This window comes from Larus michahellis, chromosome 9, assembly GCF_964199755.1.
Source record: "Larus michahellis chromosome 9, bLarMic1.1, whole genome shotgun sequence".
Classification (NCBI taxonomy): domain Eukaryota; kingdom Metazoa; phylum Chordata; class Aves; order Charadriiformes; family Laridae; genus Larus; species Larus michahellis.
Genome location: NC_133904.1, coordinates 21422984 through 21437090, shown reverse-complemented (window position 1 = coordinate 21437090; position 14107 = coordinate 21422984). Strand labels below are relative to the sequence as shown.

General features: G+C 51.9%; 1 long non-coding RNA gene across 2 annotated transcripts; it reads left to right on the top strand.

Annotated features, from left to right (window-relative positions):
- Positions 1-7894: 7894 nt before the first annotated feature.
- LOC141748455 (uncharacterized) lies at positions 7895-13891 on the top strand. 2 transcript variants are annotated; one of them, XR_012589000.1, is made up of 4 exons: positions 7895-8560; positions 9617-9777; positions 10347-10533; positions 13537-13891. It is a non-coding gene; the product is annotated as an uncharacterized LOC141748455 (long non-coding RNA). The 2 variants fall into 2 exon arrangements; XR_012588999.1 differs by having other exon boundaries at positions 7908-8560; positions 9613-9777.
- Positions 13892-14107: the final 216 nt, after the last annotated feature.

Sequence of the window (14107 nt, the reverse complement as noted above, 5' to 3'; positions counted from 1 at the left end):
GAGAGAGGGAAAAATACTCCCGTATCAGAAGGATTAAGTGCATAGTGGAGCTTCTGGAAGTGAGGGGAAAGAAAGCTTCCTTTTTCCCCTCCCAACAGAAGCCCTGTCAGATTGAGATTTAAGTGCCCGAGCTACCCTACAAAACTGATATATAACCCAATATTGCATAAAAGCTTTATTAATTTTTGGAAGGCATAAGTTTGGTAGGAATGTTTTGGTGGATTGAGATTTCAGTGACAAATAGAAGTGATATATCAATTTTTCCATTCTTCCTTTTCTTTTCCCTCGGTTTTTAGTAGGCTGTGTGAATTACTGCGTATAGACTGTGTGAATACTGTACGTATTTTCTTCCCAAGGATAAGGAATATAAGCTTAAAATTAGCATCTTGGCAGTAGGAAAGAACGCGTCTTCTGTACAGCCTGCACAAAACCAAAGTGTGTATGTGTATCGCAGGCTTTGCAGGCCTTGACCTCTGGAGAGGCCACGTGGGTTTGAAGGTTGGCAGAGACGATTGCAGCAAGTAATGAGCTCATGACCCGGCATTTTGAAGTGGTGCAAGAGGCTGTCTCGCGTGTTGATCCAAATGTGTCTAATTGGGATCACAAAAGTGACAGCTGCAGCTAAGATTTTTGCTAGATTTCATGTGGTCTTCCCTGCTGGCAGCTTGGTTTTGAACAAACATCTCCGCAAAAGGTTCCCGGGACGAGGAAGAACTTTGTGAAATGGGAGCCGCGTTGATGCGGCGGAGCATCCATGATACGATGATGCAGCGGAGGAGCAGGTGAGTGGGGGATGTGGGGGTTACATGGAGTTCCCCCCAAAGAGGCAGGTCACAGCCCCAACATGTATGCAAATTTGGGGGGGGTGTTAAAAAAATGTTAAAACCTATAACTGTGAGCGTGAGGCATCAAAATAGAGAACGTCTCATTTTTATATCTGTTGAAAAATAGTATTCATTTATCTATATAAAAGGAGTTCAAAATAAAAACCCGTATCTCCAAGGATTCTGTGATTCTATATGATGTGAAGTTTAGATGATGAAAAGATTTTTAAAAGAGATATTTATAAAGAGATATTCATAAAGAGATATTCGAGTGTGAAAATATATGTCTAAACAGATAGCTAGTCTAATTAGATGTTCTATATAATAAGTGTTAATATAGAAGTCTAAATAGTTCTAACTCTTAACGGATATTCTACATAAGTGTAAATAGATAATATGCGTTCTCTGAGTGTGTATATATATGTGTAAGTAGATACAGCAGTGTAAACGTCTGTGCTATATGAGGTTTCTAAAATGTAAAGAAATCCTGTTTATATAAAGGATTTAGAAACTCACCCTCCCCTCTAGTCTCTTTTGAAGATGTCGAAGCGCTTTCCAAAGCCACCCCTTCCCCCTTCTCCTTTTCCCATCCCGATTTGGGGCCGATTCCCCCAAAGCGGGGACTTTCCCCCGTGGGGTCGTGCACCCTGAGAGGGAGCTGCTGCCACAGCACAAAAATACCCCAAAGGCCCCTGATTCTGGGTCTGCGCTGGGGGAACCCCCCCTAATTTTGGGGGAAGAATATCCCAATTTGGGGCTCCAGGGAAAGTTAAATCCACTTGGATGTGAGCAGCTGAAACAGAGGAAAAAAAACCCAAAACAAACCATTTTCATGCAGGAAAGCAAAAATCACCAATTTTTATGTGGTGGATAAGGCATTACCTCTGCCTCCCTCCCTGCTCCCTGGTGGACTCGCTGCTGTCGCCTCCCCCCCCCCCCCCCCACCCCCCGGCCCTGGTGCCCGGCGCGGAGCGATGCAGCATCCCTGGGGCTCGTTCCGGGGCGAAAACCCCTGTTCCGCAGGTTTTTGGTGCAGAGGCGCTGGCTGTCGCTGCCTGGGCTGCGAGTGCGGACAGGGCCGAGAGCCGGGAGCCCCGCAGCGGGTAAGTGGCTGCGGTCCGCGGCTGGGCTAAAGCGGGCTGAGAGCGGTCACCGCTCATCGCCCTAATGAGCGCCGAGAGCGGGACCATTGAGGGGGTGCTGCCGCCCGGCGGCCAAAGGCCGGTCCTGCAGGTGGGGAGCCGCGTCTGCGCCGTGGCCCCGCCCCGCCCCCTCGGCCCCGCCTCCCGGCCCTCCCTGGCCCCGCCCCACCGGCGGCGGGGGAAGGCAAAAAAAAAAAAAAATCCCAATTTCGGGCTCCCGCGAAAGCCAAATCCGCCTCGATTTGTGCAGCCGGAAAGCAAAGAATCCCCCGTTCTCATGCCCAAAAGCAAAGGCCGACAACTTTTATGCTGTGGAAAAGCGCTAAAAGCCCCCCACATTGAATAACATGGGAAAGCGAGAAAAAAGAAAAAAATACAAACAAAATCAATTTGGGGAAAATAGGGTCCTCCTCGGCCCCGCCTCCCGCCCCGAGCTGCGGTAGCGGCTTCGGCGTGCGCTGTACTGCGCATGCGCAGCTCCCCGCCTGCAGTACCGGACCGTGGCCGCAAGGCGGCAGTGCGCGCGCCCCCGCCGGGAAGTTTTCATGATGGCAACGGTTCCCGGGCGGATGGGCGGGAAGGCGGGCCAATCACAGCGCGGGCGCCGCGCTCCCATTGGTCGGATCGCCTCCCCGTGCTTCCATTGCTCAGATGGCCTCGCAAGGGTGGAGCGCGGTGGGGATTGACGGCGGCGACGGGCCAATGGAATGGGGTTCTCAAGGAGGGGGGCGGGCGGAGGGGCGACGGCCAAGGGGCGCGCGTCGCGGCCGGGCAGGGCCGCGCCGCTCCGGAAACGGAGGGGGCCGAGGGAAAATGGCGGCCGGCTCGAAAGCGGAGCGGGGCCCGGCGGGCGGGTGCTCGGTCGATTCGGGCTCGCGTGGCTGCCACGAGCACGTTGTGAGGCGGCTGGACGGCGTGAAGGTGAGCGGGGGGCGGCGAGGGGGTCCCTAAGGCGGCTGCGGGGCGACCACGAGGGGTGATGGGGCGGAGGGCCGGGAGGACCCTGTGCGGGGCTGGGGGAACGGAGGGCCTGAGGGGGGGGCACTGTCGGGTCGGAGCAGGGTGGCTGGGCCCGCTTCCCCGCGGCGTCCCGTCGGCCTCGGGGGTTTGCGGTGCGGTGTCGGCGGTGCCGGCGATGCCGGAGAAATAAAGCCCGGCAGGGCGGTAAGAAAGCGGTGCTCGGGCCGTGCCGGTGCCGCCCCGCAGGAACGCGGGGCCGGGCCCCCCGCAGGACCCCAGCTCTGCCCCCCAAAAGTGCCCGTGCGTCCTGGGGGTGGCGGGCTGTGGGGTGGCTGCGCTCCCGGGGGGAGTGCAGAGGGGGGGAGGAAGCAGAGGAGGGGGGGGCTGGTTTGGGCCCGACCCGGAGAGCGGGTCTCCTGCTGCCGGGGCTGGCAAAGGGGCTGGCAAAGGGGCTGGCGTGGCTGGTTTTGAGGCTCAGGAAGAGGGGGTGCTGTGTGGCTTTGTCTCAGGAACAGGGCTAGAGACGAAATCCGCACCAAGCCCTCTCTCTCTGCGTGGAGGGTGTGTGCCAGCCCCGCTCACAAGGGCAGAGGTGGGGTGGGGGTCCCCCGGCTCGTCCCCCTTGGCTGGGTGGGACAAACAAGCTCATTTCTCGCCTCTTCTTTTCCCAGGGTCACCTTCTGCGTCACGGCAAGAGAATCCCGCACGGCTGATTCTGCTTGAGGCTCAGGTAATGGCACGCGTGGAGCCGGGAGACACGTTGGTGAGTTTAGGGACGCTCCAGATAGTCCACGTGAAACCTGCAGAAAAGGCAACTTCGCTGCCAGTGCAGGGAAGCTGATGAGGAGTTGCAGTTCACAGAGAGTGCCTCCTTCCTGAGACCAGCTCAGGTGCCTTGGTAGTTCGGAATGTTTTCCTTTGGGGTAAAAGAGTGAACTTTCACCTTGGGTAAATTAAGAGTTGCCTGTTACCTCCTTTCGGGTCAGGTGTTTCTATTCTGTTTGTTTGTACTGATTTCATGGGCAAAGTGGAAACAGCCTTTTCCTTTTTGATGCATAACTAAACTTTTATTAGGATGTGGTGTCAGTACAGTTAATTTTTGAGCACCTAGATGCCAGTAGAAATGTAGTGAGTGAAATGTGATGGAAACGGATGCGTTGCTTGATTTTTATTCAATTTTTCTTTTTATTAAGAGTGGTGATGGCATGTTTTTCTGTGGCTCAGTGCACATTCTGTTCTGCGGAGCCTTCAGTCTAGGACTTCTAAGTACAAAAAGTTTGTCCCTCCAGAAAAGGACTCATCCTTTGTAGGACTGAGGTGTAGGCTTGGAGGGGCTTTTAAAGGCATGATCAGAATTAAAGACAAATTTCACTGAATGTTGCTGCTGTTGGTTCTTCTCTTTCCTTAAAGTCCCCACAGCTCCCCCACAGGTGGGAGCTCTGAATCATGATTTCTTTTCAGTCTCCAACACATTTTTTTTTTCCCCAAGGAGAGGCTGCATTTAAAAGTTAATGGGTTTCCTCTCGAATGTGCCCGTCAATGAAACTGAGTTATGATAATAAAACCCCCCGAAATTACACAACTCATAGAGATCTGGGCCGTTTCTGGACGCGAGTTCCTCACGTGCAAACATCCTGGGGATGCAGATGGTCTGCACGTCATGCTTTGAGGAGACAATTTGCTGAGATGGGAAGATACAAGGTCCTGGGGTTTGTGTGTGTTTGTTTTGTGGGGGGCATGGGGTTTTTTTTGGGGGTGTGTGTGCTTTCAAAAAGAGAGTGCAATGTTGACTGCAGGTGGCAGCCTGCAGAGCTCTGCTGCTGCCTGAGCTCTCCTTGTCTTTTTCCCTCCTCTTTCAGGGCTGTGACTTTCAGTCGGGTAATTTTAGAAGAGCAGTTAAGTGACTTGTCTGTGTAAAAGTGCTGGTAATTGCAGGAAGGTAACTGCTTGAACCCGTTGTGAAAATGTTGGCTCCAAGTGGAATTTCTGAAGGAAGAGCAGCCATGTCAGGAAGCGAATGGCAAGTTGCGCATCCTCTGAAAGGGGTGCGGGTGAAGCTGAGCTTGGGCGTGCAGCCTGCGCTGTCGGGGACGCTCGGGGGCTCCTCGCCAAAGCAGCCGGGCGTGCGCGGGCACCCGCAGGGTTGCGCTCTGGTCTGAGAGCGTGCCCTGCTTTTGCTGTTGGGCGAGGGAATAGAGCGTGTGCCCGGTAAAGCCAAGGGCAGCCAAAAGCTGGGAGGGAGCCTGCGCGGGTTTGGTGGCGCAAGGGCAGTTTGAAAAGATCGTGGCCGTTTGGAGAAACGGCCTGGGAAAAACAGCTGCTTTGTTGCAAGGAGGCAGTTTGGAAGGACACGTGGTTGCTGCACCCTTTAAGAAAAATATTCAGCTCAGGACGTATAGGGTGAGGAGACCTAGGCTCTGCTTGGCTCGAGAAAATGTCCGTAGGCGTCTGTGCCTGTCAGCTGCGTGTGCTGGGGAAAGTGGCTCTGGGGGAAGTAAAGCTGCCAGCGAGTCAAAAAAATGCCAAGCTCTAGTGGCCGGTATCAATTACTGTGCCAGAGATGGTGCCCAATGCTTTTTCCTCCACTCGGCTGCAGCCTCTGCAAACCCCCACGGAAGAAGGAGGCCTTGGACTGCTACCCAGCTTTGGGCTAAAGGTTTTTTTTCCTCTCTCGGCAGAATGTCAACTGCCAGCGTTTCTCCGTGGTTGCCCTTTTGTTGTGCGGTGACAGCGCAGGACCGATGGAAAGGATCCGGAGTGCTCTGTGAGTACGAGGTACGTCTGCGATGGGTGTCTGCTTTCTTCCGAAAGTCCTGGTAGTGTGGACTTTGAAGTTAACACGAGGGCTTCGTCAGCTCTCCTTCTATAGTTTTTGTATGAAATAGTTTAACAAAACAGTACAAATTATATAAGGTCTGTTCTGGAGCGTGTTACACGGCCAAAAGCCCATCTGCCAGTCCTTTTTGGCAGCTGGATGAATTGCGGCCCTGGGGATTTGATTTCCCCCTCCCTGACCCCCAAAAGTAAAACCATTTGGGGGGGATCTCTTATCTCGCTGATTTTTCTATGCAAAATTAAACTCAAAAAAAAAAAAAGTTAACGTTGTATAATTTACCCACTGACTCGTGTTGTTTAAGGCGCAGCTGCCCAGTAGCAGCATCCAACGTATGAGGCGTAGTGAAGCAGTTGGGTGTTGGTTCTAAAGGTTTAAAAAGAGAGGCGACTGAACGTTACCGGGTTTTGCCTGCTATTATGACAGAGTGCTCTGAGGCACTTTATTTCTGTCTGGCTTTCAGTGATGCGTTTCCCTGGCAGCCCGGTAGCATCTCTCTCGGGCAGTGCCGCTGGCCAGATGTCCCTCCTCGTGTAACACCCAAAAAAAACCTGCGGTCAAATTCTAGCTGTGTCGTTTGGAGAGAGAGCGCGTCATGGTGTCAGTTCCCAGCTGTGCAAGTGAAATTAGTGCCAGAGGAAAGTCAAATACTTTTATAGTGTAAGTATTTTTATTGGGTGTATATAAAGCTAACGCACACCTTTTCAGCAAAAGGAAGAGGGAAGGGACAAGGCATTTCCCAACACCAGTGAGAAGGTTTACTGTTATGCTAAGAAAGTGTTCAAAATCATAGCAATTAGACTTAATCCTGACTTCAAGAGTTCAGATGGCGCTGGCTTTTGCAGGCTGTGCTGTATTTGGAGCTGAGCTGTTTCCCCAGAATCCTCCTGTAGCTCAGCTCCTGTCCCGTCCCTCGGTCTGACGGAATTCTGCTACTCTCTTCCGGGCTATTTTTCAAGATGCTGAGCTATAATTGGGGATTTTTGTTTTCCAGGTGCCTCATTGTAGGCGTCTCCTGCTGCTCCAGAGATGCCCCAGCCCAGGTTTGCAGCCGGTGGCAGAGCCGGGAAGGGGCCAGCCCTGGGTCTGGGCGTTTTGTTCCGTTTTTGGGGGGGGGAATAAAAGGGGGGGTGTGTCTGGGGAGCTGATGATGTCATTTGGGGTACCCCGATGTCATTGGGGCAGTGATGATGCAATGGAGGAGCAGGTGAGTGGGGGATGCGGGGGGGTTATGTGAGGGTCTCCCAAAAGAGGTGGTTCACAGCCCCAAAACGTCTGAAAATTCTTGGGATGCATTAAAAAATGTGAGAACCTGTAACTATGGGCATGAGGCATTGAAATAGAGAACAATATTTCATTTACATATGACAGATATATATATATAGAAATAATATTAATTGATGTATGTAAAATAAGTTCAAAATAAAAACCTCTGTCTCTAAGGATTCTATGATTCTGTGCTTCTGTGTTATATAAAAGATCCTGGAATATAAAAATACTTAAAAAAATGTATTTATAAAAAGATATTAGTGTCAAAATAGATGTGTAAGCAGACAGTCTAAATTCGGTATCATAAGTGTTGATGTATAAATCTAAGCAGATTTTCTATATAAGTGTAAACAGAGAATATAAATTCCCTAAATAGATATATGTGTAAATAAGGGAGGGGGTGCTGCCGCCCAGCGGCTGAAGGCCGGTCCTGCAGCTGTGGCCCCGCCCCCGGCCCGCCTTGGCCCCGCCCCCGGCCCGCCTTGGCCCCGCCCCCGGCCCGCCTTGGCCCCGCCCCCGGCGGCGCTGTGCGTTGGTTCCGCAGCTCGTGCGCGCGCGCGGCTTGGCGGAGGCCCGCCCGGTCACGGTCTCGGGAGAGCGAACCAGGACCGCCGGGACTCGGACGAGCTCCGCGCTACTTGGGGCGCGATCGGTGCCGCCCGCCCGGCCTCGACAGCGGCCGTCGGCGCTCCAGTATCTCGTGTCTCCAGTATCTCTTACGCGTTACCCCGCCCCCGTCAGTGCCCGGCAGTTTTCCGGGTGTCCATCTCCACGGCCCCGCGGTCCTGCAGGACCCGGGAAGTGCCCCCTCAGTCTTCCGCCGCGCGTCTCTGTGGCACTTTAGTCCTCCAGGACCCCGGAAGTACCTCCTCAGCTGCTGGTAGCCCAGCGTGATGTCTTCTTCACCCAGCCCGAGTTCAGGTACCAGAAGCAGCGTGGTGAGGGTGGTGGCCGCCCCTCTTTCCTCTCCACCTCTGGTCTTGCTCCTGGGGCCGTCTGGTAACGCAGGGTCACGGTGTGGTTCCACAGGCGTGGGACCCAGCTCTCGTTGTCCCACCGTCTGTGAGGGCCCCAGTAGGTGACCGGGAGGGGTGGTGGCTGGAGATGAGAGGAGGCCCCCAGGCTCGGGGGCAGCAGCTGAGCAGCTGAAGGAGGAGGAGATGGAGCGCTGTCATTGCTGCGTGAGGTGAGGGAGAGGAGGCAGCACAACTGCTGCAGAAGGGCTCCAGGGACACCAGCGCCTGCCCGCGCCCCCCCTCCCCGGGCACAGCTGGTGAGGGGAGGTGTTTAGCAACAGCAGATCGTGCCTGGATGTACCCGATGCCACAAGAAACAAGCGTTTCGGGGCCAATTATCTACACGAAACACCTCCGTCGCCAGCACCGCTGCCCGCCCCCCCCCCCCCGGTGACATGGGACGGAGCCGCCGCCAACGGGCCCGCTGCTGGCCCGGCCCCGGCTCCTCCTCCTGCGGGGACGGGAGGCGCGGAGCCGCCGCTGTGGGGGACTGTGGCGCCGCTGAGGGACTGTAAGGTGAGGGGCAAGGTCTGAGGCGGAGCGGGACGGCGAGGCCGGGCGTCCTGCCGTGTGGGTGGGCCCTGGGGAGGCCCCGAGAGCCCGGCCGGGTCTGTGGCAGGAGGGGAGCTGAGCCGGGCCGAGCCTGCTGGGGCTGAGGGGAGGGCGGTGTGGTGAGGCCTCTGTTGGAGCTGGTCTCCCTGAAGCCCCCCGGCAGCCCTTACCCCGGGGGCGCGTTTCAGGAGGGGTGAGGCTGCTGGGGGGGGGTCTGCAAACGGGGACGAGTGGCTGCCGCCTTCCCTGCGGCGGGGAAAGCAAGCTCGGCTCTGAACACCTCTGGGTCTTGGGGTGGGACCTTTCCCAGGAACCTTCCCGCCCCCCCCGCCAGGGTGGGGGAGCAGGAGCAGCTGGAGCTGCTGGTGGCCCGAGTGTGGCCACAGCGCCTTGGAGTGGAGCTGCCAGGGGTGGACACTGGCAAGGCTGTGGATGGGGACAAGGCCGAGTACGCAGACAGGACGCCAGATGGGAGCATCACTTGGGGAGGGCGTCCCGAGCGGGTGAGCTCCACCGGCTCTGCCACCGCACTGGGCCAGGGCTCTGGGAAGGAGGAGCAGGAGCCCCGGGAAGAAGAGCTGCTCCCTGACACCGTGATAGGGTTCTCCAGGGAACAGAGGCTGCACTGGCTGTTGCTGTCATCCAGGGGGGTCGGGAGTCCTGGGGTTGCAGGGACCAGAGGCCTCGAGAGCGCAGGTGAACTCCCAGAAGCACTGCTCCATGGTGAAGTAGGGTTTGATATATTAAAGCTGTAAACTAATTGAAGTAGGTGCTTAATATATTAGAACTGTAAATTAGAGTAGGAGCTTAATTTAGGAGACCGGGTGCCTTAAGGCTGTACAAAGAGCAGATGCAACAGTTGTAGCACTAAATGTCAGAACTTATCTCCTATTTTTTAAGAAAGAATGCTTTAGAACAATATAACCTTGTAGTAGAAGCTTATCTCTCAAAACAAGGGGCCCGGGGTTACTGAGAAATGCAGAGACATGTCAAAGCTAACACTTTTGATGCGCCAGCAAGAATAAAGAAGTAGAGCAGAGGCCTGCAGTTCACCCAGAAGTCACAACGATGAAGAGGAGTGGAGGAAGTAAATGACCACCAGATGCCTCTGAAGACCACCGAGAGACTCTAATGCGCATGCAGGAGTGGGCAGTAACCTGTAATAATGAGTTAATGAATAGGTAATCATTTCTTGGGAAACTAGTGAATATGCATACATAGTATGTATTTAAACTGTACGTGTAAATCAGTCGGCGCGCACATTAGGTGGAGCAATCCCCTGTATGCCCGGCGCTGCGATAAAGAATACCTGCTTAATAGTCACCGCTTTGTAGCCGAGCTAGCCTGCCTGCCTGCTTGCTCTCCTCTTGTTCCTCCCCTCGCAGTCACCTGTCCTGCACCGCACTCTGCGGCTCGGGCTGTCCGCTTTTCCTGGCTTGAAACAGCCTCAAAAACGAGGCCCTTGGCGGCCTTTTCTTGCCGTGATTCCCTTCCCCAGTACAGACTTACCTGCACTGGAGCTGGTCTCCTCGGCGAGTGAGTTTTGCTTGTTCTCCCTGTCTTTGGATACCGCTTTCATGGCCTCAAAAAACCTGGTGCTGCCACTCTCTCCAGTGAACAGAAAAGATCAAATGTGTGGAGCCTGGTCCCACATGGAAGGTTCCAGGAGGGAAGCATTGTGCTTTTTCTCACTTTCTCTGGAATCCACTTTCATTTCACCAATAACCTTCATTCTCACTCTCTGACCTAGGCCGCGCTCAAAATTAGGAAGTATCTGGAGCTTACATGGAAGCTTCCACAACAGAAAAGAAGTGCTTGTACTGATTGTCTCTGGGAATGGCTTTTACTGCCCCAGTAACCTTGGTGCTTATACTCTTCCAAAGGCGAGGCTCCATTGCAGCAAACTTCCGGAGAAGGACCAAGCAAAAGGAAGGAGGGTAAGAAAAGTCTCTGTTTAGAATGGGAAATAAAGAATTCTAGGCCTAGGGATGAAAAAGGGGATAAAAAGAAAGACCCTGGGAACATTCCCCCAGACAGTCCTTTAGGGGAGAATGTTGAGTTTTCGGGTTGATTGTTCTTGTACAAAGGATAAAGATAAAAAGAAAATTATTTGTTTTGTTTGGACTGCATCCCGGAGGGGCTGGAGGCGGCCGGGGCGGGGAAGGACGTGGACGTCCTGGGTGGGGTCCCAGGGGGGATCTTGGGGACATCCCTGGGGGTCCTGTGTCCATCACGGGAGATCTTCGGGGTGTCCTGGGGCAGAACATGTTTGCATTTGCATTTGAATTTGTTTGGACCAAAGAACCCATAAGACCTCCTAGTGTATTTTGGCCTAAATTTGGATCTGATGAAGACTGGGTCTGTCAGACTTTAAATGTGCATGTGAATAATAAGGAATAATAAGGAATTAGAAGAAGGTGAATATGCTTTTTGCTGGGTCAAGATGAATAGATTCGGGGACACCCAAGTCCATTTTATATGTTCCCAGCCCAGACCGTCAGTGACGTTTCAACCAATAAAGAAGCTGAATCCCCTAAGGGGACCCCTTAGACTCTTAGTTGGGGGCAAGGAAGAGGGGTGAGTAACAGGGGAAGAGGACTGCCCCGACCATTCCTACCAGCAGCTCAAGGTTCACCGGTAGGATAATTATCATTGTGGGATTTACAGAATCCCCTGAGTTGTTTGGGCAAGTGTTAGAACAAGTGCTTGAACAATTCAAACCTCCATCGGGAGAAGCCCTGCTTCAGTTATGTGGATGACTTATGGGTATCTGGGGAGGGAGAAAGCAGGGTAAAAGAAGCCACGAATGAGTTATTGAACTTTTTGGGACAGCAAGGTTTGAGGGTCTCAAAAAAAAAAATTAAAAAAAAAAAATTGCAATATGTGGAAACAGAAGTGAAGTACTTGGGACGTCTAGTCAGTGAAGGGAGTCGAAAAACAAATCCCGTAAGTCCTGAGAGCATCAAAGGAATAGTAGGCTTAGCTCTGCCAAAGACCAAGAGGGAAATGAGAAAGTTTTTGGGGCTGACTGGGTACTGTAGACTGTGGATAGGGGGGTGTGCTCAAAAGACTAAAGGACTATATTCCATACTGTGAGCTGAAGAACCGAATGTATTGATTTGGACAGAAGAAGAGGAGGATTTAGTGGAAGATTTAAACCAGAGCCTAATTAGAGCTCCAGTTTTAGCCTTATCTTCTTTAGAGAAAACTTTTCAACTATTTGTAACTGTAGACAAAGGGGCTGCGTTAGGAGCTCAAGAAAGCGGCAGCCAGTGGCCTATTTATCCAAACTCTTAGATCCTGTCTCCCGAGGGAGGGGAATGATAGAAGTTAGCACCCCTTACCAAGTCAAAACCATTTTAGCCCAAACCACGGGAAAACGGCTAACCAATTCAAGAATACTGAAGTATGAAGGAATTTTAATTGAAAAGGATGATTTGATTTTAACTACCAGCTCTTGCCTTAACCCAGCGAGCTTTTTGTGGAAAGGAGAAGTAGAGGCAAAGGATGAAGAACTTACACGCGAATGCATAGATGTAATTGAGTACCAGACTAAGATACGACCTGACTTAAGGGAAGAACCCCTGTCTGGGGGTCTTCATTTGTTCGTAGACGGTTCTTCAAGAGTGACAGAAGGAAAGAGGTGTAATGGATATGCGGTGGTGGATGGAGCGAGCCAACAAGTAAAAGCCTCTGAGAAATTAACTAGTGCATGGTCCGCTCAAATGTGCGAGATGTATGCCTTAAACCAGGCACTAAAATTAATTGGAGAAGGGGAACGAACAAAATATACAGACTCTCGTTAGGCCTTTGGGGTAGTGCATACATTTGGTAAAATTTGGGAAGAACGAGAACTAATAAATAGCAAAGGGAAAGAACTTGTATATGAGGAACTTATAAAACAGGTGTTAGCAAATATACTAATGCTAAGTGAAACAGCAGTTGTACATGTTAAAGGTCACCAGAGAGACAATTCAATTACCGCAAGGGGAAATAGATTAGCGGACAAAGTGGCAAAAGTGGTGGCCTTCGAGCAGGAGACAATTAAGATTTATATTCTTGTTCCTCAAGTACTGACACTAACGACCCCGTTGATATTCATGGAAAAAGAAAAAGGACAATGACAGAAGCAGGGGCAGTGGAGAAAGAAGGTAAATGGATTCTGCCTGGTGGAAGGGAAATGGTTAACAAACAAACTATGAGAGAAATAATGGCAGTGTTACATCAGGGACGCCGTTGCGGAACCCGAGCAACGTGCGATATGGTTTTGCAGAAGTATGAATGTTTTGGCATTTGCACCGTAGCAAAGCAAATTTGTGAAAGGTGTATTATTTGTAAGAAAATAAATAAGAAGACTCTTAGAAAACAACCTCCAGGCGGACGGGAACCAGGGTTAAGGCCATTTCAAAGTATACAAGTCGGTTGTAGTGAACTACGACCAATAGGCAGGTCTAAGTACCTCTTAGTCCTGGTAGATCACCTTACTGGATGGGTGGAAGCTTATCCCTTAGTCTCAGCGACAGCTGCAGGGGTGATAAGCGTAATGCTAAAGCAAATAATTCCTAGGTATGGAATAGTGGAAAATGTGGATTAAGCCATTTTATCTCAAAGGTGCTACAGGGAGTGATGGAAGGTTTAGGGATAACATGGGATTATCACACTCCCTGGCACCCCCATCATCTGGAAAGGTTGAAAGAATGAATCAAGCCATTAAGAAGCAACTATCTAAATTAGTTCTTGAGACAAAATTACCATGGATTAAGTGTTTACCAATAGCAGTATTGAGAATCCAGACTTCCCCTGGAAAGGGTACTGGTCTCTTGCCTTATGAAATGCTTTTTGGACTACCCTACACTGGGTACACACCCCACATTTCAAACCAAGGACATCTTCCTTAAGAAATATATACTGGGGCTGTCGTCTTATCTCTCTTTCCTCAGAACTAAAGGCCTTCTTGCTCAAACTCTGCCGTTGGAATTTGTCGTCCATCTGTATAAACCGGGGGACTGAGTACTAGTCAAATCCTGGAAGGAGAGTAAGCTCCAACCGGAGTGGGAAGGACCATTCCAAGCACTCCTCACTACAGAAACGTCAGTAAGGACAGCGGAAAGAGGTTGGACTCACTACGCCCGGCTAAAAGGACCAGTTGAACCCCCACTGACAGATCCAGTAGAGCAGTGGATCATACATTCCGCTTACAGCCTGCTGCGAGTAACCCTAAAAGACAATAAGCCGTGGGTTGGGGTGGGATCCAGTCGGGAGGTATAAATATGTGTACGCTGTGAATTTTAAGAAGCATTTTGTGATGATACTGGTCGTAGGGGTGGTGGTGCGTTTCCCACTAGGAAGCTGGAGTGCACACCCAGATTACCCAGTTAGGCTTGTCATAAATATCACTACAGGAGATACCCCACAGACCGTACGCTTTGATGCCTGTCAAGTACTGAAGTGTGGGGATCTAGAGGCCCAAAGACAGTGGAGTGGTGAAAACAAGTACCTGTGTCCAGAAAT